The sequence below is a fragment of the Neopelma chrysocephalum genome, unplaced genomic scaffold (genome assembly GCF_003984885.1).
Source record: "Neopelma chrysocephalum unplaced genomic scaffold, ASM398488v2 Primary Assembly neopelma1_97116, whole genome shotgun sequence".
In the NCBI taxonomy this organism is placed as follows: domain Eukaryota; kingdom Metazoa; phylum Chordata; class Aves; order Passeriformes; family Pipridae; genus Neopelma; species Neopelma chrysocephalum.
The window spans coordinates 1,377,118-1,403,358 of record NW_020925758.1 but is presented as its reverse complement, the minus strand read 5'-3'; the positions used below and the strand labels follow the sequence as shown (position 1 = coordinate 1,403,358).

The 26,241-nt window shown below is 42.1% G+C and overlaps 1 protein-coding gene across 3 annotated transcripts in view; it reads right to left on the bottom strand.

Moving 5' to 3' along the window:
• The window catches only part of SLC14A2 (solute carrier family 14 member 2), a 304,902-nt gene that overhangs the window by 117,827 nt on the left and 160,834 nt on the right, over positions 1 to 26,241 (bottom strand). For 2 of the 3 annotated variants that reach the window (XM_027671670.1, XM_027671672.1), the window contains exon 3: positions 6,368 to 6,473. The exons of the other annotated variant lie outside the window; for it this stretch is intronic. The gene's annotated coding sequence lies outside the window, so the exon portion shown is untranslated. The remainder of the gene's footprint in view (positions 1 to 6,367; positions 6,474 to 26,241) is intronic. 3 annotated transcript variants of the gene reach the window in all.

Sequence of the window (26,241 nt, the reverse complement as noted above, 5' to 3'; positions counted from 1 at the left end):
TTGGGGTCCCAAAGCTGATGTACTGGCATGGTGGAGACATGACCCTGGTGGTGAATGGGGTAAAAAACTCGAGGGTCTCTTCCAGCTCAGGATATTATGTGATTGTGTGAACTGCTGGAAAGCAGCAGAGGAGAGCCTGTGCTTGCACAGACAGGAGAGGAGAGGGAGGGGTGGCAGTGCTGGGGACTCATGCTCAGGGTTGGACCATGCCCCTCCAAGTCACACCAGACTGATTTAAGTCCTGCTGTCTCTCCTGTGCTCCTGCTCCCCATATCAAAGGCACAACGCTGCTGCTTTCTCCCCCTCTGTCCTCTGCAGCTGTCACCACCTCGTGCCAATAGTCCAGCATTAGGAGTGTTTTGAGCTAAAAAGCCCTGCTCGGATGATCATGCTTATCTCAGCTGAAAGGTTTCAAAGCCCAGCTTAGCCAAAATATGTGATACACACCACGAGTCCAATCATCCCCCTCATAGTAATCTATGAAGAGCTGTTTTTTTCAAACCAAGCTTTTCCATTATAATTTTCTTCCATTCTTGTTTCAGCTCACTAAACATTAACCACCATGACCTACTGCATAAACCCAAACCATATTAAACAGATTAGGTTTATAGCCAAATCCTAACACCCTATTTGGGGAATGGCTACAATGCTTGGCTGTTTCTACAGTTCTGTGGGTTGGGGTTTTTTTTGGACAAAGTTAAATCTTTACTTGACTAAAAAATTTTGGATGTGTTTAACACCACACTGCTAAAGCAAAACACATAGACAGAATCAATCCATTTGTTTAAGAACAGTGCTGAAAATTAAACCAAACATAAACCTCAAACCTAACTACAACATATATCCAAAACCTGTAAAAAGAATTGGCGAGTTTTTATGAACTAGCTTGTCTTTATGTGTATTTATATTTTATTGTCATGGGTTGTATTTATGTCAGAATATAGGAAATGGCCTCTACCTTTCAATTTACATTGTGGCGCGGCATAATCACATGCTTTCCCATGGATAAGAACCCACTGCTCCTAACAGAGCTGCCAGCAAGCTGATGTAGAAAAGAACATTGCTGAACATCACAGTTTCAGTTTTCAAAGGAAGAGGCAATGGAAGGTGACAGGTGGGGGGGAAAGCCCCACAGGATGATACCAACTGACAAAAGGACAAGTAACAGGTCCAAAAATTCAGATAAATCATCATCAACTAGGGGCATTCTAAGCAGTGTCTCCACAGAATCAGACCTATGCTTGGGGCTACTGGATATTTTCATCAGTAATCCAGGATTAGATGTAAAGTCACTGCTGCTGGAATTTGCAGCTGATGAAGACTGGTAGAAGTATAAATAACTGCAGGGTCCATGTAAGCGAGATCACTGGTGAAGCTCTGATTATTTGGGCAAAACACGTTTTAACACAGCCAACAGCAATGCAGTCCGTGCAAGAACAAAGAATGTATATTTTGTTCCTATCACACAGTTATGAGACTTCATATGTAGGAAAGGAACAACCCTTGGGCAGGCAAGGAATGTGAGGGATGTTCATACAGGCCAGGTTATGATGGGTGAGCAACTCAGCCCGAGCTCCACCTCATGCTGAGACTCTCAGCATTCTTAATTTTTCCAGGACACATTAGGATCCCTGAATGGAGAGAGATGATGCTGTGATGTCAGAAGGGAGATCCCAGCAGAGGTGGCTGACCCTGGCTGGAGGGGTACCTTCCAGCCCCCCACTACCAACAGTAGTGCTGTGTTGTGTGAAACCTGTTGTGCCCTGGACAAAAATCCGGGAAATAAGAATGAGGGAGCTCAAGCCAAATAAACTGTGCCTTCACAGCAATACATGTGAAAGTATTTTAATTAAAATCTTGACTAAACGATACAGTCGGTGAACAAGGAATGTGATATAAATACGACATGATTAATTCCTGAATGAGTGAATGATACTGCTTAAAGATACAAATTATGTGCGCGAAGAATTGAGGTATCTGCTGTAGGTAATACTAAAGGAGCCTAGCCTGTTTGGAACTAAGTTTTACCCGTGATCCAGAGACCAAACTCTCAGCAAAGATCTTGTAGCAGGGAGGAACTTCTGTCTGACCATGAGTTCAGGGCAGCAGGTCTTCACTATGACCTGAACTTTAATTTAGATCTAGACAAGGCAAGCAAGTCTACCAACCTCACTGGTTATTTCACTCTGTGTGCCTATGCAAGACCTTGATTAATTACATGTTTCTGACACATCCCACTTCTGACTTCTCTCCACCTGTTTTTCCTTTACTGGCTTTAGTCAACCAAACCTACTCGAAAGCACAGCCCACACTACTACAGAATAAATGCTCCAATGGCTATTAGTCTGCAGAGCCAAGATGCATCTAAATCTATAGGTATTTATGTGTGCAAAAAATCAGGGTGAGTGAAATGGTTATGCATCCTGGTTTGTTTTCTATTAATAATGCAAATTGAAAAAAAAAAAAAAGGATTAAAACCCAAAGAAATGTCAGAAAAGCTCCAGACAAGAACAGCAGAAAATTCCTGAGAATAGGGAAAAGAGACCTTTCAAACTCATGCTGCCTACTTGGACAAGGAGAAGATGGAGAGGTAATTTGACTACTGGGGAAATATTTGTATGAGGAGAAGAACACTTTTGGAAAAGGGCTCTTTCATCAGACAGGAAGGGACCAGTGTGATTTAGAGTGAGCAAGATCAAAAGCCAGAACAAACTGCTAAGGAAAGCAGCATGTTCTCTGTTTCATCCTTCCTGGAAATCAAAGTTGGATGTGTCTCTGGAAGAGAATTTTCACTGGACATCAATTACTGGAATCAATCTTGGGAGCAGTTGGGTGAAATTTAGTAACCTGTGACATAGGTGATCTAGGCAAGATGATCCTTTGGCCTTAAAATCCACACATCCTGGGAATGACGAAGAGCAGAGCCCTATATAGCAATGGAAACAGATCCAGAGTGTAAATGCTACAGGGGCAGAGGAATGATGTCCAAAAGCTATGATGAGGAGTGCCATATCATTCACTTTTTACACCTAAATGTCAGCTGGATGTTAAGTGAATGTTTTGGGACCATGAGGGTGACATAAAGCCTGTGTACATAGGGCAGATGCACATAAGCCTTACTTCATTACCAGGATCCTTTGATGATCTCTCCTTTCCATACTTGGAGCTCTGGAGAAGGAATGTGCTCTGTCCAAAGAGGAATTAAGCAAGGACAAGGTGCTGTGCAGTTACTTTGCAGCACTGGTAATTCTCTTTTAGCTCAGTTTGTGGCTTGCTGTATTTTTGTCAGTCAAGTTATGGTATTTCATGAGTGGAACTACCTATTTTATCAAGCCTTCTCTCAGCTCGTGGTTTACTGCAAATATTGTTGGTTTACAACATGTTTTATTGCTGAATTTTCTGCTGGGCTGTTACTTGATTTCAGTAATGAATTCCAGCCTGCTTATTTATTTAGTTAGTTACTTATTTTTAGGAGTTTCACAAGAATTATGTGTCACAGAGAGGTATCTTGGCTAATTCAAAGAAGCAAATTGCAAGAGCAGGAAACCTCAGCATGTGAATCAAATTTCGTAAGAGACACACAAAGTGCCGTGTGTTCTCATCATGGTGGAGGTCTGTACCGAGAAAAAGAACTGCAGGCAGTGCCATCCCATCCCATGGAGACCGCAGCAGGTCAACTGGCTGGGCTGACAGCTGAAGCTTCAAGATATTAGTCACAGAATCCTACAACGATTTGGGCTGGAAGGGACCTTAAATCAACCCCTTGCTGTGGGGGAGAGGTGCTCCATCACTCCGATCAGCTTTGTGGCCTCCTCTGGACTTCTGGGCTTGTTCCAACAGCTCCACGTCCTTCTGCTGTTGTTTCCCAGAGCTGGAGGCAGCTCTGCAGGTGGGGTCTCACCTGAGTGGGCAGAGGGGCAGAATCCCCCTCTCCCCTGCTGCCCACACTGTGGGATCAGCCCAGGGCACGGGGGGTTTCTGGGCTGTCACTGCACTTTGCCAGGTCATGATGAGCTTCTTGTCCATCAGCATCCCACCCCAGGTCTAGTCTCAATCTATTCTCCACCCAGCCTGTATTTGTTCTTGATTATTAATAAATAATTTTCATTTGTGAACAAAAGGAGTCCTCTATAAGGAAGGTGAACAATACTGTTCTAGGAAGCTGAGGCACACAGCAAGGTGAGTTGCTATTCCTGTGGTCTCTTACTAGACTAGCGGCAGTCACAGTCAAACAGGGCAAACTTCCTTGAGAAAAGATGAAGTCCCACCCAATCCCTTGCAAAAAAAGCCTCATTTGTCCCAAAGCAGGGAAATCCTTCCTTGTCTGCAGCTGACTGGGAGGATCACACATACCTGAAACGAATGATGCAACCACTAAACACAAGATGCTTGACCCTCTCTTTAAATTATATCCAAAAGGCTTTTTTGATCCCAGATCTTGATCTGGAAACTAAATTTTGAGGTGCAACCTGTCAAACTTGTCAGTAATCAGGAAAGGGAGATGTCCTGCCAGCCTAGTAGACAAATTTTTAGAAAAACATGTCTTTCTTTGAATATTTAATGAATCTTATTCTTTCTGAGTTAATTTCATATCTGAAAATGAGTTCTTCATTATTACTTATGCTTATTTCGCACTGGGGCAACTCTCCTACCTCCTTGGGTATGACAGGGTTAATGTGCAAATGCATGCTGGATGTGCTGCATAAGTAAAGTCTTATCTGAAATGCTAAATTGTCTTTGTCACTTGGAACCTCTCTGAACTTCATAACTAAAAAGGGAGGAAAAGAAAACAGAAGAGTAGGAAAGGAGGAAAAGAAAACTCCAGGGGTTTTTTAATTCTTTGTTGCAAAGTACCAATTATTCCTGAATTAGAGGAATTTTTGGTGAGAGAAAACACTGCTGATATTTTTCTGAGGATATTTGACATTTATCCTTGCAAGATGAAGGTCAGATGCTGTGCAGGCAACACTTCCCTCCCCATCCATCACCAGACACTGAGCTCTCAGGCACATCTCTGCTGCCAGAACCGACTCCTCAGAGCTCAAACATGGAGACCAAACCCTGCTACAACTCGAATGCTCCAGCTCTTCCTGGACATGGAGCTCTGCGTAACCCAAAGCTCACATCCTTGCAGTGTGATTTCCCTGCCAGCGCTTTCTCACACACTAAAAAAGCCTGGAATGACCAGCTATGACAGCACCACCTCCTAAAAGATGTCATATTATTGTCTCTCTCCACACCGCATGTTCCCCACTTGCACAAGTGAGCATTTGTCCTGGTTTGTCAAAGCAGCAGCAGAAGCCTTCAGTATTGTACTTGTGACATTGACCAATGCTAGATAGCCTCCAGATGGTAAAAAATAATCTTCACAGACCTTGGAGGCACTGATGTGGTGCCATACCAGCTGACACCAGCTGTTGGTTACCTAAACCTTGTAATTTTTATTTTCCTTAATGTACATTAGCTGCAGAGCTTATTGTCACATAACATTTACAAATGTCTAACCTCTGTATTCTCCTCCAAATCAGGAATTTTTCTCGATACCAAGCCACGATGCTGCAAATAAATGGTATCACACACTGGGATATTTGTGTTGACCCTTTAAAATGCATTCACAGAAGTACTCAGAGGACTGCACAAGGTGTAGATGAAAAATTTCACTTAGAAGTATCATTCCTGTGTATATATTCGTGAGAGGTCTTTTATTTACTGAGCTGAATCAGGAAAAATAATCATCCCTCGCAATTTTTATCTTTAGAAGCAGGATAATATGTGCCAAATCAAACATGTAACTTATCCATCTTTCATAGCTTTCTTCATGCCCTATAACTGCACAGCAGCTGCTTTGTCAAATGACCAAGAAATTAGACTTTGGCAAAACAGGGGTTTTCATCAGCATATGACCTTAAGATAACATTTACATTTCAGGAGATGCTGTTCCAGTCAGAACAGAACCGCAGGGCAAACTCACATCTCTGAATACTCAAGGAGGCATCCGACAGAAAAGCTAATAAACGCACCAGATTAGTACAGTTTTATTTTCCATAAATCTGGGACATGCTCAGCAATGTCAAACCGGTTCCCATGCCTTTAAATGAATAAATAAACCCAAGCTTACTCTGAAGCTCAGAAGTGAGGTGGAATTCATTTAGCTCATTACCATTTAAATGATGGATGGACAGGGTAAACTCTTTTCTTTTGAGGCAGGGGACAGACAATGCAGAGAGGAGAGCAGTGGTATTACCTAAATGGGGGCTCCCAGGCTTGGATGATTGGATTCAGATGTTTCCAAGGAAATTATTTGCTCCAAAAGGGCTCTTTGGTTACTAACAGGTATAGCAATCATATTTAAAATGTTTTTACTCACGGTCAGGCTCCTATATCTTCAGTCACATAGGATTTACTGGAGGGTTTATCCTTGGGCTGCTCTGTTGAGAGCAGAGAATTCAGGTGGGTGCTTTCAGAGGGTTAAACTGCCAAGACATACAAAGTGAAAAACAACATATTTAGAGGAGAAATATTTTGCTTTTGCCATTTTGGCTATAATTTATTTCCTGCTCTTGCAGTAGGTCATTATTTGCTTCTCCTAACTTGAAGAGAAATTTCGAAGGGATAGTGGTAACAGGTAGGGATTTTTTTGTTCATTTGTTGCATTAGAAAAGAGGTACCTGTATAAATGAGAACAAGAAGGTTAGAACTTCATACTTGGTCCAGGATGAGTGAAAAAGAAACATTTCACTGTTTTGTAAATTAATTTATTTCTCCATCAGCCAAGTTCTGATGAGATGAAAGAATGAAATGGTAACTTATTCTTAATTGTCTTATTTAAAAGAGATAAAAAAGGGACCCCAAAAGAGAGGATAGAACAGGAGATTTCACATGTGACACTTATGCTGCAAAATCACAAATGCTTTATTTCTGTTTTTCTTTTGACCTTGAAGCTTGATGTAAACTCTCCAAAGGTTTCCTGAGCACCCACAGGTCCCTTCTCACCAGTTTCCAGGGAGCCAGTGACTCACTGACTGGAGTCAGAGCTGTGGGTAACTTTTTGTTGTGTACAGGGCTGTCAGACACAGGTGGCAACACAAGGAGAAGGGTGGAGATAGTTGTGGGAATAAGGCACATCTTACTCTTCTTTATAAAAATACTTCTTCCTAATAAAAGAGGTCTTTAACAATTTGTCCCACACGTGGCTTTACTCAACCCAGTCAGTGTTAGTGGCCATCAGAGTGGTGACAAACTCTTTATTATCCCTGCCAGATCCTAGGACAAGCATTTTTCAATTTGCATCTGAAGCCTGATACTCTGCCTAGGCTTTTTCTCCTTCTTGTGGGATGTTTCATACCCCTCTGCACATTTCAAACCTCACCTGAGATGAAGATGAATATGGTCTAAGCTCCTTAGCTCTGAGCACACCCTCTCCTACTTCCCAGATTTCCCTTCAAAGTACAAATAAGAAAAATACAAATAAGAAGTCTTTTATTTTTTTCTTTTCTTTCCTGGCCAGGAACAACTCTTGCACCGCCACAACTTATCACAAGAAAATATAACTGATCCAACTGACCCTTAATTACCTTATTTTGGTGAAACAAACAATTACCTTATTTTGGTGAAACAAACAATTACCTTATTTTGGTGAAACAAACAATGACAGCGTGAGCAGTAAGGAGGAATGTGGAAGAAGAAAGGTGGAACGACTTGTCATCCTGAATACCAGAGGGTGAGCAGATGTGAGCAGATTGAAAGTACTGGTGGGTCTGTACCAGTAACAGTGGGAAATCTGATGCAAAAATGGCACTAAAGCAGAATGATTGGGGGTAATTATTTCAGGTAGATTGGATGTGTCAGCAGAAACCATCCTGGGAGAGATTTTGACACCCAGTCCAGGAGGAGGACCAGAGCAGGAAGGGTGCAGGGTTGGTTGGTGGTGCTTGTCTGGGTGGTTCTGCAGAGACGAACATGACAGAGAACTGCAGGGGAGGAGGGGGAATGGGTGTCTTTTTCTCCTAAATAGTGTAAAAAAGAAAATAACCCCAGGTGAATTTTCCCTGTCTCAGGTGTGGACTCTCTGACAGACTTGCCTGATGCAGTGGAGTGTCACTAAAGTGTCTAAACTGAGTCCACCTTTCTTGATTCCCCCTTTCTTGACAGGAACAGAGCTCCAAGAAGGTCATTTTATCCAAGGGGCTCAGGGCTTTTTCCCTTCTTTCTTGTTCTGGGACAACCTAAATTTCTTAACACAAGCAGAACACTGTGCCAACTGCATTGCTTTTGGGAAGGACTTTAATGTGTGAGGTTGGGATTTCCACTGAGAAAGGAAGTTTTCTGAGAGGAGTTTGTTGATGGCAGGTTTGTAAGTGGCTTGGCTATTTATGGACCAACCGGTTGGCATTTCCTCTGTTTCTTTTCCCTCCATTTGAGGAGTGTACAGCAGGAATACTTTAACACACACAGATAAAATGAGATAAAAAAAATATATTAGAAATATATCTGAAGATTAGAAGAGATGGCAAAAGGACAGAGGGGAGGGACTATTGCTTCTGCAGCACCACAGAATGAAAACATCTGTTTCCAGTTGACTCACATTCCTAAAGATGCACTAGTCCTTGATCAAACCCATCCAGTGGAACTTGCCTGACCTGTGGGGTTTATATCACATTATATGGCTGGCTCACAGGCAGCCATTCACTGGCCAGGTAGCTAAGGCAGCTGAGGTATTTACTTTTTCTTTTTTTTCTTTAATTTTATTTTAAGGAGCTACGTTGCATTTGCAAACCACAAATTACATTTCTCCACTGCCGACAATTGCAATAGTTCTTGTGGATGTCTCATTGCTCTGGATTTGAACCTCACCCACGGTGCTGTGGCCTCTGTGCCCACCTTTCAATTGCTGTTCATCAGCCATCCATCCCTCTGATTCCCTGGCATAGCAGGCTGGACTCAGGCAGGCATGCTGCACCTCACCGTGCTGCAAGAGCTTTTGTTTTTGTTGGCTTGGGAAAACCTGCTGGTCTCAGTTTCTTTTAAAATATTCTGTGCTAAAGAGAGGAAAGGAAGCTGAGCTGCAGAGCCTGGGGGCTCCATTCACTGCTAAGCTTAACTTCTTCAGGTCAGCTGCCAGCAGCTACCAACACTGTGTCCTCCAGCATCTGGTGTTTGAGGGTGATTTGGTAAAGCCCTCCACCGTGTGCCTCCCTCTAAGCCCATAAGTCATCCTCCTGATTTCAGTGAGACTATTCAAATCATTCACATGCTTCGGCTGTAAGTGGAGGTGGAAAATGGAAACAAAATGTAATATAGAGGTGTTTTCCTTTTTATGCGTTGCCCACAGTAGTGAATGACTTTGTTGATGCTGACAGGTCCTGCAGCCACAATATAGTTTCTTAAAAATTTTTTAAAAAACCCTCTTGTTTAGTTTCTGAGGAATGAACAAATGGGTTTCCTGACGTAAGTTTAAAGTTTGGTTCCTCATATTTACCATGGACCACACTCAGACTAGGATTACTCTAGGCAGCATGTGGAAAGTGTAATTAAATAGCATATTACAAGCTGAGGTCTGGCAATATTTTTCATTTTAACTTGAGCAAAAAGCAGTAGTTTTTCTGGCCAGTAGACCAGTATCTCATCACCTTTTCTTGCACCCAGCACATATCCACAGGTGGATCATATGAAGCCTACCTCCAGGAAAAAAGTCAAACTTGCATCTTGGGCACAGACTAAAACGCCTCATCTGCTTCTCTGCCTTGTCTAGGATATTCTCTGTGTAAATCCATACTTAACCTCTGCACAGGGTGTTGGATTCTAACAGCTGGAAAGACCTTCATACAGAAGTGCAGTTTTAAGGTCAGTCAAAAAATCCCAAACACTGCAGATGGTGCACTGGTGGCTGAGCATCATTTGAAGAGACCCAAATTACCCTCTGGCTCCCAGAAATGTCCCTGTTGCCTGGAGTGCAAACTTCTTTGACAAATTAGGGTGCTTGTGAGAGAAAACGTGGCAGGACAAGTGACCCCAGGGTAGTCCAGTTGTCCTCCAGAGAGCACTGCACATGTGCTTACTCCTGCCAGTCCAACAGAGGTTATCTCACATTTTCCTCTGGACTGGGTCTGTGTTGGCAGTGTTATCACAGAGGGGTGACATGCCAAAAATGCACAGTGTTGCTTAGTTCATGGTGGTGTGTTCATGTGCTCTTGACTACTGGAACTCTGGGACTGTGACAACTAGAAGCTGCTGTAATGCTGATGTTACAGGGTTTACCTTCTATTGTGTAAAAAAGACTGTCCTGTGATGTAGGGATCTGGAAACTCCTCTGAAAGGCACACATCCTTTCCTGTAGAGGACATGGATCCTGTATCCCATATTTTCTGCTGGGGATCCGGGGAAGCACCCCTTGGCTTTCTCATTCTGGTGAGAGTTTGCGAGCAGTGAAGGAAGGGGAGAAAGGTCTTACGAAAGACTCAGATCTGATCTGAAAGTGATTGAGACCTGTTAAGCACAGAGCCATTTTTAGACCTCTGCTGTATAAATATAGTTCTTGCCACCAGCACCTGCTCTACCAATAAAGTATCATCTGTGAGGTGTCACTCACTGACATTCAGTGTCACATACAGAAGCAGGCCAAGCATTTGCCGAGCTGAGTGTGTTCTCCACAGGGAGGAATATAGATACAGATTATATGACCTGGATAACATTTGACAGAATTGTGCCTCCATACATGTTTGCTCAGCACCTTATGCAGTGTAGTTCCCCCAGTTTGGAGCCACAGGACATTACTGTAACATGAGTATTATTTATGTTGGCAACTGAGAGGTAGATCATGGGTGAGGAAAGAGAAAACGAAGCATTGCTGGTGAATGAATTTGGGTTTTGTGCCCATAGCATCAAACATCTTAATACAAGGCTGCACTGACCTAAACACAGAAGAGAGATTCTGTCCCAGAAGCTTTATTTTCCATAAAGATCTTGATTTTCTGAGCTCACACATATTTTTATACATTTTTGTGGCTTAGAATTGCTCTTTTCTACACGATAAATGCGGTTCAGAGAGTGATGGAAGGATTTTCCTCCAGGAGAGAAGGGAGGCAGCAGAACTGCAGTTCCCATACCTGGCAGGTCACACAACTGCAATGAAGGACAACTGTTTACCCCCATAACCCACTCATCTCTTTTCATTTCCCATGTGGGGAGAGAACTGCTCTTGCATCTTATGATTTGGGATTACCTAGGACAGGTTTGATATTTCAGTCAGACTTTGACCATTGCCTGTTCCAGCTCAACTGAGATGTACCAGGGCAGGCAGCTCGGGCTCAGGGTGGAGATCCCAGCAGTTGCTTGGAAATTCTCACACTGAGCTTGTGGGCTCCCATGCTGCAGTCACTGCAGGTATTTACCAGCATCACTGACTGCACCCTGCAGGTGTCTGAGGTGAGCAAGCACGTGGAGGAGGTGATGCATCTGAAACCTCATCTGCTGAAATCACTCCGTGGCCTCGTCACCACCACCTACCCCACTCAGCCACTTGCTGGACACAGGGATATTAAGGGCACTGCTTTCCACTCCCAGCTTTCATAAAGAGCAATTGTGATTCTTGATGCTTTACAAAGCACCTCAGCTTGGCTACTGAACTGTGGGCATGCAGCCTCCTTTATCTTTCCTCTTGCTGTCCCCCATCCTCTCAGCAAGCACCTGCAGTGGCTTTCAGCATGCATTCATTGTTTCTCTCTTGATTGCTGCATATATGTTCAAATTGTTATTTCCCAGCAGATGTATCGCACGAAGGTACTAAATTCCCACCCTTCCCACCCCTCCCTTGGAGCTCTGACTGCTCACACAGAAGCACCAGTTTTATTGTAACAGAGCTCAGCATTTAAGCTTCATTCTCAGATTTGTCTGTCTTAAAACAGGAGATGTTATAAATATTGGCGATGGCGAAGCAGCGAGCGTAACCTCCAAATCTCCCCTGTTCAGATCAGATGTAGCCTTCCTGCTGTAATCATTCCTCTCTCCCCCCTCCTCCCCTCCCTTCTCTCTCTTTTTGGATATGTGTTTCTCTCTGACTGTGATTCTGCAGTGGCAGAAAGGGGTCAATCTATCTGTAAAAGATGGACTCAGCCAAGCTTTTCTAGCTCTTTCCTGCTGATGGCAATTATCCGGAGGTTGGCAGCGGTCCCAGAAACCTGCAGTTCCTGCAGTCCTGCTGCTGTGGGCCTGCTTCACAAAGCCAGCATCCTAAGAGGATCACTTGGTGTGATGCCCAGGAAATGACAAACAGAAAAGGTCACACGTACTCCAAAAAGATATACTGCTCGGCAAATTTAATTGACATTGTGCAGCTTTTAAAAACGTCCCTGCAGACATTCCAGCATTTAACAGATGCAAGCGAAGAACAGAAAAATAACAGGGCTTTAGAGAAAGGGCAGGAAAAATACATTCTGTCCCCCCAAAAGAATTTTTTCATACCCCAGTAATATCCTTTCACATGGTCTATTGGATCAGGATAATTTCTCGTTACCCCTGGCCTGGCAAGTGAAATCTGCCATCCCATCCCCCAGCCTTCCTTCCTTCCCTCACACACACTGCTGCTTTTTAAATCATAGAGCTTTCATTTCACAGGGTAACTGTCCTTTTTTTGGTTTTGTTTTGTTTTTCTTTTCCTTGCATATTTGTCTGTTAAAATATTGTACAAGGAACCAGCTCCCTGTCAAGCCTGGTGCTCTGCTCTGTGGAGGTTCACCATTGTGTCCTGTATTATCTAGCCAGAGGGGGAAAATTCTGCCTGTATCAATGGGTTCTTTCTTTAATGAAAAGTAACAGGAGATCTGTGGAAATTTAAGAAGGTGTCAGATATCTAATGCTATTAGCAAGAGGTGGTGGGAAAGCAGGAATGGCCAGAGTGAATTTAGAATGGAGGCAGGTGGTCCAGGTTCTGCAGGGATCTGCCCTCAGCAAGGACTCAGCTCTGCCTTTCTTTATTTATTTATTTAAATTTATTTTTTTATTTTTTTTTATTTCAGCCTCCTTTTGCTAAGAACAAATTTAAAATCAATTGGATTTTGTGGTTTTGTTTTTAGTGTTCCCCAATCAGATGAAAACCAGCGGGAGAAAGAAAGAAGTATAATGACTTCTTGAGGTAAAGCAGACATGACGCAGCAGAGCTTGATACTTGTTCCATTTACATCCACGAAATTTGGGATGGAAGGCACAAACGTCCCTATATAGCTGGGACATATATAGCCCCCATAATTTAGATGTCTGGAATAGTAAAGAAGTTTGAGTTAATTAAGAAAAATAAAGTGAAAAAGGTAGTAAAAATGGTTTGAGTCCATTTGGACCTTTGAATCTCCACGTGTGAGTCCCAGTAATTGTGTCAGCTGGACTGTTAGAGAGGAGGGATGGATACTTCCAAACTTTTCACAAGTTACTAAAGGGCCAAAACTGCCCACTTGCAGAGGTGGTGTAAAGTGGTGCGTCAGCCTGAACACTTCATGACTGTATAAAGCAAGCACATCTATGTGGGTTTTGCTTTGATTACTATATTTAAGAAGAATTAACTACCGTATCTAGACTGTGAGTGTATACATGGATAGCTTCCTTGAAATCTGGTCATTTATTTGCCTGAATATGGTTAGACTTTAGTCAAGTAATCTTACAACTGCAGTTTCAACTGCAATCAGGGGGATAAATCTTTTCTATTTAGCCAGAGAGCAGTATTAGCAGAGATTTTACAGAGCATAGCAGCAGTACAACAGCAGCCTGTAGAAAACAGGGAGGTAGGACAAGGAAAAGCAATTTTCCTTTGAAATGCTGCCTTTGAGTAATAAAGTATACAGCTGGAAGTGACAAAATGCCCTCTGAACAACAACAAGCTCTACCAGTCACAGAAATGTGGAAACGTATTTTGACCTTTTTTTTTCCCAAAAAACCCCATCATCGTGGCAACTGTTGGGAGGAGAACCCAGATTTCCAGTCCACCCCTGTGCTTAAAGAGAAGTCATACTAAAATAGAGGGGGCTGGGTAGTGACAGATCCATTTCAAGGCAACTCTCTCAATTTCAGTTTATGCCTGCTTCAAAAGAAGATCCCATTGGGAAGAAAATATGACATTTGACTTCTTTAGCATGGAGGTGGTAACATCCACATTCTGAAGTAAAGCTGAATCTTGTAGCTTAAGGAGAGGCTAAAACAGATGTGGGGTAAAATTTCAGGACTTTATTCTTTCTAATTCTGAACAGGATTTGGCCATCCTTCATGAACCTCAGTGTCAGGGCAGGAGCTCAAAAGTCACAGTTATAAACTTCATGTCAGTACCTACCCCCAAGCCATGCAGAGTAGGAAAAGCATTATCCCTTCCCTTGAAATATTCTTTGGAACTGGTGCAACCCCATAACAGTTTTCAGCTCTGGCAAAATTTCTTTTGGTTTAAAATGTTCTGATGTCAAGAAATATGCGAACAAATAATGTTTCAATTTACATAGTGTTATAATAGGATTTTGGCCCCCTCACAAACAAGTCAGCTCTAGTCTAAGAACCTGCTATCAGAAATAGTTAACTTTTCAACTGATATTGTTTCCAATAAAGGGTTTTTGCTCTTGACAAAACCAGTGTATATTAAGTGACTCATAACAGTGTTATATTATTGCCTGGTTTCATAACACACTCTCCTGTTACATTGGACTTCACAGAAGCAGCACAATAAAATTCAGAAGTTGATCTCCTCTGTACTGCAGACTTCTGTTGACACAATTATATTGGTCAGGAGAGGCAAGAGGTGAGATCTCTGGCTGTAGAGCAGCAATCAAGAAAAGCCTGATTATAAAAAAAAAGGCACAGAAGCCAAAACTGAGCTTATACCATATCACTGCTTTTGCTTCAGGATGTAGGACAGAAGATGAGGGATATAATTTCCCTCTCCAAAGAGTTTAAACCTTTAAGTTATGTCTTTTGAGGGGGCAAAAATCTGTAAAGCACCTTGATATTTGAAACACAAAATGTTTTCTGAATTAAAGCTTGATTTAGGTCTTCTGTCTCAGAAAACAAAAGCTCCAATCCTTTTGACCACAGGAAACCTGCCAGCTGTGGAAATATTATGGCTTTTACTGCATGCAAGTGAGCTGTTCTGACTCCATCTGCTAAAATGGTAAATTTTTGCATATGCTTGTTTTGACTGATACCCAATTCTGAGTACTTTGTAAGGCAGTTACACAGGCAAGCCTGGTGCAAACTATTCAACACTTGCCAGCTCTGTAAGATGAACTGGTTTGTTAGAGGAAAGTGACAGGATGGATCTTCATGGCTTAACTGGAGAGAGACAAAGTTTGTAAACCCCTGCCTTGTTTTGTCAAACAAAATGTTATTAAGAACAAGAAGATGCTGTAGCTTTTGTGGGAAAATAGGTAAATGGCTAAAGGGGGCATATACATCCTGATGAAATTATTTTAATTTATGCAGTATTAATATTTTTCAGTTCAATGTTGGATTGATTTTATAAATCTTGCCATTAGACTTTCCTGTTTTCAATTCTTATAGCTACTAAGTGTTTGGAAATCTTAGTAGATTAAAACTCCAGGAAACACAAAAAATCTCACTTTGAAGCCACTCCTTTCTTCTCATGGAACATTTAGAACTAGAATAACAAAAAAATTCTAGGAATAAACCCCTCTGGTGTGTCAGTGTGAAATATTGTCAGTGGGAACTCAAAGATTGTGTAGTCTCAGGAGGAGCAAGAGAACACAATTTAATTAAAGCTTCTTATTTTAATTGCAAAATTGTATAATTCTTTAGTTCAATCTTTGCTAGGGCAAAAAAAGAAGCATGAACTGGATTACAGCCAAGTATGATGGATGTTTCTGACTATTACACAACGGTTTACAAGGGACTCATGGAATCTTGCAGTAATTTCATGGAAGGGACCTCTGCAGGTCACCCAGCACTGCCCTCAGAGCAGGACACACTGTGTAGCTCGATTTCCAACCAAAACTGTGGGGGAATCAGGGCAGGACGGAGGTTGTGACCAGTTGCCAAGGGGAGCAGCTCCAGTGCCAACACAATTGGAAGCTGAGCACATTAGTGCCGTGCACATGGGGGTTTGCCAAGCTGGGGGAACCTCAGGGGGAGCAGAGAGAGTTGCCAGGAGCCTGCAATGGTGCTCCAGTGCTGGGGCAGTTCTGGGCCCCTCAGACAAGAGAGACATTGAGGGGCTGGAGCGTGTGCAGGGAAGGGAACGGAGCTGAGGAAGGGTCTGGAGCAGCAGGAGGGGCTGAGGGAGCTGGGGGGGCTCATCCTGGAGAAAAGGAGGCTCAGGGGGGACCTTCTGGCTCTGCAACTCCCTGAAAGGAGGGGGGAGCTGGGGAGGGATTGGGCTCTGCTGCTAGGAAAAAAGGGACTGGATGAGAGGAAACTGCCTAAAGCTGTGCCAGGGGAGGTTTAGGTTGGATATCAGGGAAAACTTCTTCAGGGAAAGGGTTGTCCAGCCCTGGCACAGCTGCCCAGGGCAGTGTTGGAGTCCCATCCCTGGAGGGATTTAAAAGCCATGTAGATGTGGCATCTGGGGACATGGGTTAGTGGTGGTCTTGGCGGTGCTGTGGGAATGGTTGGACTCAAAGATCTTAGAGGGCTTTTCCAACCCAATTAATTCTGTGATTCTATGATATGTCTTCCAGACACTCTTCTTGTCTATGACTTTTTTTTCTTCCCGCATTCAGCATAGAATGTGAACAGCTTTCACTGAGAACCAGCAACATCATTTCTATCTTTTTGAGAGAAAAGTATTTTTCCTCTTTTATACATATGTTTGTTTGTTTGCTTTATTTTAAAGATCCGATCATCATCCTCTTCTCTTGTTGCTAAGAGCACAGAAATAAGTCCAGGTGCCAATATTATACACCTAGTGATTACAGCTTTATATTGCATCCATAAGAGAGAGAAAACCTCAATCCACCCATTCTTTTTAATGTACATCTTACTGCCCTTGATCAGGAAATTCTTTGCCCTCACAGTCATCACAGCTCAGTTATTTAAAATATGGTTGTAGTCCCATTAAAGACAAGAAGGGTCAGGACTTCAGTTTTATGTTTTGCTTGAAAGACTTGGGCATTCCAGTCTGCACAGAGCTTTGTAAAATAATTCTGGGACTTCTGTCAGGTTTGATTTATAACAACATATGTCAGATGTAATTACACCATCACTCTATCCAGTGTTGCTCTCTGCAGTGCTCTGCACCAGGTCTCCAAGGGACAGAGTGATCTGAACTTGTTTTGCCAGTGAACAACAGGATTAAATGTCCTCATGCCATCATGTTTTGCAGATTAGTGACTACCCTGAAACTGAGGGGTATGGTCAGAGAGTACAAAGGTGCATAAAATAGAGATGCTGGGAATACCCTTGCCCAAGTCTGCTCCATAACCTGAATCACTACTAACCATTTCTGCAGAGAGGGCTTGCAGCAGAACTGCCCCACAGATATATTCTTTTTATGTATATCTGACACATCCTTAGCACCTCTGAGCTGCACTGTGTGGGTGCACCAGTTTCACTGAGTGCTGGTTGCAAGGTCTCTGAACCATGACACATTATCCAGTAACAGACAAATCATGGGATTCTCAATTTGGTTTTATGCAAAAATAAGATAAAAAATGCCCCAAACCTTTTCTCTCCCTTACTTATCAGGAAGGAGTTTTTCATCAGTGCCAAACACTGTTTTCCGATGAAAAATAGAGGAGATATAGGTATAATTATGGAACTACTCTGTTTCTTCAGATCAACACTTGCTGATCTTAGCAAAAAATCTTAGCTCTTTCTTCTGGTGGTTTAAATTTGTAGTCAAAACACAATGTTGTTTTTTTCTTTCTTTCTTTTACTTAGCTTGATTTATTCTCTCCTCAGCTTTAGATTCCTCTACAGTCATAAATCCAAATAACTGTCAGGCTATCATGGCAGCAGGTTCATCACTGAGCAGTGACTGAAGTTCAAATACAGAATTTAATTAGCATTGGACAATGTTTGTGGGAGGGAAAAATCTTCCTAAAATAAATTTTTTTTTCCCTCTGAAATATTTAATTCTCCTGAGAAGTTTGCTTTTAAAGCTAAAGGCCTGAATTGGAGCTCTAAATAGTTGAATCCCAAATACCATTTTGTACCTTGGACAAATTTCAGGTGGTTTACTCCCAGGTAGGCATTGTATAGTGCTACAAATTTACAGAATAGTTCAGACTGGAATGGAAACTCTGAAGGTTATCTGTCTAACCTCCTGCTCAGAGCAAGTTATGCCTTAAAGTTAGATCCAGTATCTCAGGGTCTTGTTCGCCTGGGCCTTAAAATCTCTGAGGAAGGAGATCTGCATAACTGTTTCCACATATAACCATGCTACGAGTGAAAAAGATTTCCTTACATCCGGTGGGTATTTCCTTTGCTACATCTGGTGATTCCTCTCTGAGAAGAGCCTGGATCTCTCATTCTGATAAATCCCCTTTGGTAGTCAAAGGCTGTGGTTAGATCCGACTTTTGTGTTTGCATTGTCTAAGCATTTCTGTTTGCATCTGTGCATGCAAATTACAAGGTCTCCAGAAACAGGAGGAGAAATGTGGGCTCTTGAGATATGCCATTTCATTTTGGTTTTGGTTTAGTGTCATTCTGTCCACCCCACTATTAATATGCCTTTGGGCAATTTGTTGAAATAATCAACCTAAATTTCCTCTTTTGAACCATCTGAATTATTCATTCTTTTATGCAAAGTGACACAAGAAAGTCTGAGGTTGCTGTACATGGGAAATCTGTTCACCCTTAAAGGTATGACAGTAGAGATAAATGACACAGCAGCTGGACATTGATGATTCTTGTGGGTCCCTTCCATCTAAGGATATTCTCTGAAAAGTAAAACTATTGTTTCTTGTACAAAGAAAGAGTTGAACTCATGCCTTTCTCACCCTGGTTGTCAGATGGATAGAGACATTTAGTCCATCCTACAAAACCTTTCAATATTAAAGACGTTCAGCATCTAGTTCTGGGACGCACAATGTATTTGGAATACCAAGAATAAACAATGAACTATGTACATTTATGTAAAACAACTAGAAACATATAACCTTGGATAAATGGAAAGGCAAGAAATTCAAAACCAAGGAAAGGCTGGAATCCTGGCACCAGGTTATGGAACTCCTCACCACAAGATCTCATTGGGGTCAAGAAATTAGTAAGATCTACACAAGCAACAGGAATATCCAAAATGATCAAGGAATGTAAGACTTCATGTTTCAGGGTTAAGACCAATCTGTAAGTGCTATGATTTAGGATGAAACACTCACTGAGAATAAATCATGCAACATCTGCCTTCTACACACTTAGTACACATTCCATGCAGGTGTCAGGGCCAGATACCATCGCTGGAGACTGGATGCTCACCAGCTAGTCCATATGTCTGATCCAGTCTGGCACTTCCCACTTCATTCTGGCTCTTTTTTCCCCCACCTTTTACTGGTGGTAAAACATGACTGGAGAAAAATAATTTGTTTTTCCTGCAGTGTTCCCCTTGCCCTGGAATACCTGATTTTATGCACAGAATGGTAGAGGAGAACAGAAAGTAGAACTATCCTGCACGTGATGTCTCTGGAGCTAGAATTCTCCAGGAAGAGTGGCCATTGCCATTTTTCTCCTCTATGTCAGCCGTTCTGCTTGCTGTGTAGCCATGTATTCCAAAATAATGCATTTACCACCACTCCCTGTGCACAGCTCTGCAGTCTATCCCTGCCTTGATTTCCCTCACTGCAGTGGAAGTTCAGCCCGTGAATTTCAAACCTCCAGCTGTGGATGCACAACTCCACCCCCCTGGAGAGAATGACAAGAACCCATAGCATCATTCCTCTTCCTACTGCATCACTGATCACTCCCTCACTTTGTCTTTGTTTCTGGTAGGCTGCACAAAGCTCTGGGATAGATCAGAGCTCCATTGTGCATGCACATTATTCTCACCCAACCTTCAGCACTATGTTAATTTTAGTACTCCCTGCTGTGGATTTAAATCACTGGGACAATTTCACTTGCCATGTAACCCGAACTAAGTCTGTGAGAGAGCAGAATAGATTAATTGAGTACACTATTTTTATATCTTAAAGATCATTGTTCTTTCAAATATCAAGAGTTCTAAATATGTAACTGAAGATGATTGATATGTCTGTTTTCCATACAGAATAACACAACTTAATGGAGTCATAAGATTTCTGCCAACACATTATAGGATTTGAAATCTAAGTAACTCTTAGTTTACCGGCATCCATGTGTCCCACTGTAAGTGATCACATATCGTGGTGGCAGCTATGATATAAATCACAAGAGTATCTCTCTCTATCTGTCACTGCTATAACTAGGTTCCAGGAAAAGGAAAACGTAATCTATCTCCAAGTAGGTGAAATCCACAGCTCTTATACCCTGAGGTTTCAAGCCCAACAGTTTAATTGCAAAGGCAATATTACAACACACAATTCTTTGTTCAGAACTTTAAAAAAAAAAGCTTGTTTTTTCCTTTTGAAGACACTCTGAACTACTAGCTCTGTCCACATCCCTCACTGGCTGATTGAGGCTAGCTCTGTGCTAGAACTTTGTGTTGGTTCTTCCTTATCAGCTCTCCTAGACAATGACTACATTCAGGAGGAAAATGCATGTAAATCTTGAGACTTTAAGGAGATCCTGAGGTTTTAGACAACCTTATTCTTTCAGATATATTTGGTGCTGTGGTAGGATGGTGTTTTCATCAGTGTAGTTGAAGTCAAAGGATTCCTCAAAAGAGAGAGGAGCAATCTCTATTCATTCAGACCTGGTTTGTTTAGGTTTCCTCAGCAGCATCACGGGTGGCTGTCACTCACAGTTATTGATAAACAACTCTCTTCCTGAACTCGTAACTATCCACTTAAAATGGTGAATGGAACTGGTCTTATGAAAAAAGTACACAGTGAAAAGCTACAAGAAACTCCCTTAGAGAGCAAATTTGTCATCTCTTGCTCCTACCACTCTGCAAATGTTGATATATAATCAAAAGCTCAACATTTACAAATTTCAGTCAGAGTTAAGGGCTCAAATCCAGCAGTGATGGTGAAATTACTCTTCACCCTCTTCGAGGCTGACAGCATGAGACTCTCTGGTGTGTGAAGACGTAGAGATCAAACCTCCAAAGAAGAGCTATCAGTGCTGCCTTGTTCTACTCCCACCACTGTGACATGTCTCCTGTTCATCTCTCTGTTCTGTGAAGAGTATTCCTAAGGACAGACCACATCCCTGCCCACCACCCTGTGACTAACAACACTGAAAGGGAGGCCTTGCCCAAAGTGCCTTAAACTCTGACCAAACTGCCAACAAATCCTGTGGGAGGAGAAGAGTCACTCCAAAGAACACAAAGGCTATTTGAAAGGGTTTCAGATGCTGATTTTGACAGAAGGAGAAGAGCCTGTCTCTGACTCATCTTAAATTGCAGAAAATAACCTGAGGAATGGTTTAACCACACAGTGTACTGAGTTCTGCTGGAAAGGAAACTCTCTGCTCATTGTGAGCTTGACACCATCTGAGTTGTTAGAATTTGTTTCCATGGATGAACCCATTTCAGGCCTCAAATACGAATGTTCTCTGTATGAAGTGCCTGTGAGTATTCCTACAATAATTGCATATTTAGATTCAATAGCTGAAATGAATTATGACCCTCTCTACACCATCACATATTAAGAAGGAACTGTGAAAAGCTGATAAGATGTCAAAACCAAGGCAAGGGGATTTAAAGGTCACTCTGCTGCACTTTTTTATCTGGTGAGGATTTTAGACTGAGCTAATTACCGTAGTACCTGAACACTTAACAGGCTGTGCTAAATTTGTTAGTGATCTTAGTAACAAGCTGAGTACACAATCATCTCTGTAAGGTCTCCAAACATCTCCAACACACAGGTGAAAGCAGGGCTAATGGGCCCAGTCTGTGTTGGACTGGAACATCCGTGTTTAATTTCTAAAACAGGTGACGTGTTGAGAGTTTTCTCCCCTTTCTCATTATCTTCTCAATTTAGACAGTTGAGTTCACAAGGGAAAACGTGTGTCTAAGTGTGCACTGAGCACAGTCGATACAGCTGGGTCTCTGGGAAGTACTGTGATACAAGGAACAATTCATTCCACGATTCCTAAACTAGAGAAGTTGAGGGTGAGTGATGCAAACACATCAGCAGGGTTTGGGCTTGAGAAAGAAGGGCTAAATTCTCTTGCTCTTTTGTGTCTCTATTCATTCACCTCCTTTCATTCTATAAAGAAGACATGGCCCTTAGAAAATAAGTTAACTATGCTATGAAAAAGAAAAAATAGAAAGAAACCACCAAAAGAGAAAATCGATTAATTAGTTGATTTTCTTCCATCTTGATTTGTAACTACTAGCACAATATTAGCATAATATTCAGCAGCAGATAATCTAATTTATAGAAATAGATCCTCAGAAGCTTTGAAATGTAATGTTTTGATGCTTTTTTTCACCAAGGTTATTATAAATTTAGAAGATGGCCACAAACCTATAGGTTTTAATTTATTCTAAACCATGGGATCAGCCATTCATGGAAGAAGGAACAAGTCTTTTGTGTATTTACACTAAGCCCTGTACAGATATCCGTGTTTCAGTTGCATCCTCCCTAAGGTACCCTGGGTATTCACTATGGTCACATGAGGAAACATTTAACTTTTTTTCTCTTTCTCGTGTTTTGACATGAGATGCCACCCTCATTTGAGGCCAGCATATGGATTTATGTGATACTTTGGGGAAATGTCCCCCCAAAAATAATGAAGTTGTCTACAGACCCCCACTTCCAAAAGTCAGTTCTGTTGATTCCTGTTTATTTATTCACATGACAGGGTATGTAATTATAAAACTGTATTAATTGCACAGTAGGGAGCAAGAAGAAGTCATTTAAAATCAACATATACTTCCTTCAGTATGTGCCATGGCACATGCTTTTTTTTTTTTTCTTTTTTGCTACATTTCTCCCTCTATTAATCTTCATTAGATTTCATATTGCAGCACCTTCGATATTCTCTGCACTGCTCACACCAATGTTTATGTTCCTCAGAATTTGATCCAACTAGTAGGTTTTTCTTGTGTTTTTGTGCATCGACACAGATGCAAAATTGATATTAAACTAATCCTCTTTATTGCAATTACAAATCTCATAGTGTAAAACTTCGGACAAGACTATTAAAAAGTGAAAGGAAATACACATAAAACACAGACAAGAACCTCTTCCACAAAGTGGCTTAGCTATGTTCTTATTGAATTCAGTGGTATAAGATCAGGACTAGAATGTATCTAGTGCATACAGACAGGGTTTATGATTCCAGTCCTGTTACCAAGCTTTTGTAGGAAAACTGGTCGAACATTTCTTTATGAAAGAGCAGACTCATGGTTTTAGTTGTATGCTATCCTATGAGTGTATGATCTATAACTCTGGCTGTTGGGTACATTGCTTCAAATGAAACAGAGAATCCACCATAATTAATAATTTACAACAACTGAAACCAGTGATTGGTTGAGGATCTTGGTTATTTCTGCACTGGCTCTGCTTATCTCTGAATGGAACTTTGCAATAATTACTACTATTTTTGACAAGAATTATCCTTCCTGTACCATAGTCTTATTCACTAGTAATTTTTTTTTGCTTTTATAACCTGTACTTGCTGCTTCTACAAAGAAGATTTTCACAGGGAGGAGAAAGCCTAGTACAGCAATTCTATCTTTTTTTTTTTTTTTTTCCCCTTTCTCCTGTATTGGAACAAAACCCCCAGCATATTTCTTTAGAAGGAAACCTTAGACTTTATGTATTCAACACACTGTGTGGAACTATTTGGGAGCTTTGGGTCACGAATGGCTTATTTCCATTAAAAGTAATGGTGTTATTCCTGGCGACTTGAGCTCGTGTGGTTCTCCTCACAAGTAGAATCTGCCTATACATATAAATCAGCCCCTGCAGTTCCAGGAGAACAGAGGAAGAGGAGGCACAGCTCATCTCTTTAACTCCTGAGCTACACCCGCAATTTACTTTAGCACTCCCCACCCCTGAGATTTCCACAGTTGTTCCAGTTCTGTTGAACTCGGGATTAAATTTAGGGAAGCAATTTTGAAACCTGGCCTTGAGGGCCTCTGAGGCAGGGCTGTGGGGAGAGCAGCTCATGAATAGGTGTCAGACTGGGGTCTGCCGGGAAACCCACACCTGCCAGAGAGGCACGATTAGCGCTGGCTCAACCAGCCTCATTTACAACGTGCCTGGGAACCCCTCCCTGCCCGCCCCTAATCAGGGCTTTACACGTGGAGAGGTGAAAGCGGCCTCTTGCTTTCAGTGCACTCCTCACTGATTTTATTTTTAATTTCGAGAGTCTCCGAGCGCAAACTCTCCCCCGGTGCCAAAGCCGGCGGAGCCAGTCATTACACAAAGAATTGATCTGACCTGCTGTCTTCACCAAGGCTTGAAACAGCCCATGGCTGGGAAGGATGTGTAGCATTTGGCTTTCTGCCCAGAAAATAAGACCCTCCAAAAGGTCACGTGCTCACGCACACAAATGCACACACACACACACACACATCCAGAGAGACGTCTCCTGGGAAAAGGAGGTGTAGGAAAAAAAAATATTATTTTCTGCAAGGTTAACTCACTGTAAGGTGAACTTCATCTGAGGATGGCCCCTTGTGCTGAGCACCTCTGGTTGGAGGGGAGCGGACTGTGCACTCAAATAACCGTGCAGCAAAGGAGACACAAGGGAGAGCTGATTTTTATCACCTGGCCTTAACAAAGGGCAGGAAGGCTCAGCGTCCACTGCAGCTTTCCTCTTCAGAAGAGGCCCTGGGCACTACACACTCTCTGCTGATGTCAGTAAGGGTTATTAAGTACTGAGCACCTTTGAAAATGAGAATCCATGTGTAGGTTGTGAAATATGGACGTGGGCGCTCTAATTCAAGACCCTCAGTCAAGACTATTCATTTTCAGTGAAAACGTTGGTACCCTTGAATATCCCAGCCCTCAACTTTAACAGGGGGAAGATTAAAATGGTGTGAGTATATTAACATATCAAAGCAGTCACAGTTTCTAGGTAGGTTTTAGGACAGGTTGTTCACATGTACATGTTAGTTTAAAGACTCCGAGAGGAACTCTGAAAGCTTTTCTTTCCATATCGCCTTTTTGATGGAGCTATCTGCTACTTATCTATTATCTATCTGTCTCTCTATCTATCTATCTATCTATCATCTATCTATTTATCTGTCTATCTATTTATTTGAATGTGACACATCAGTGCACTGATTTAATTTAAAAATCATTTCCTTTCCCTGAGTTCTCTCCTTTTCCTGACAAGGCAATAGAGAACGGTGAGAAGAGGGCTGGGTGGTTGTGTGCAGGAGGAGCAGCCCTTCAGTTGGCAAAACCTGCACTATACAGCCTCAGGAGGCTCTTGCAGATGCTGACATTTCAGCTGTGTGTTTTCCCAAGTCACTCAATCCTGCGGTGATATGCCTGGATGCTTTTATACCATAAGCAAAAAGAAGAATTGTAGGGAAGGGTTCAGTGTGGTGAGTGACCTCACAGAGAGCGAGTCAGGTTTGAGTCCAAACCCTCACCGTGTTGTGAATGAAGATCTGCTCCCTGGGCCACGTACACCTGCTAATACAGGACCTTGGCCCAGCTGTGGGACTTCCAGATCAGATCAGGGCCTCACTCACAAAGCCTGGAAAAGCAAGGATGGGTAGTTTCCTTACAGATGTATGTGGAAGCTATGGACAATGGGCCAGTGCTGCTGACAATGACTCAACACTTGACTATTTAAGTGTTTTTTGATCATAGGGAAAATCAGCACCACAAAGATAGACTGTTGCAAAAAGCCAGGCTCTAAGAGGGAGTACTAAATATTCATATGCAGCTCTAAGGAACAAGAATTAGCTGTTATTTATATGTCAGGAGTACCTGCAGATCTCAACCGGGCTCAGGGTCTTGTTTCCTGGCTCCTCTCTGCTTCCTCTCTCCAGCTTCTCACGAAATACACCTTCCACTACTACCAAAGCACTGTGGAGATTACATTGTTTACTACCAAAACCTATTCCTCCAGGAAACCAATCCTGGATACTGTCTTCTCAGCCACATATGATTTTTTTGGAATTAAGGTTTCATCCTATCTGCAGATGGATTAACAAATTGCAAGGTCCAGTAATTATAACCCAGAATAAGTCCAACAAACCTATTTGCTTCTGAAGGG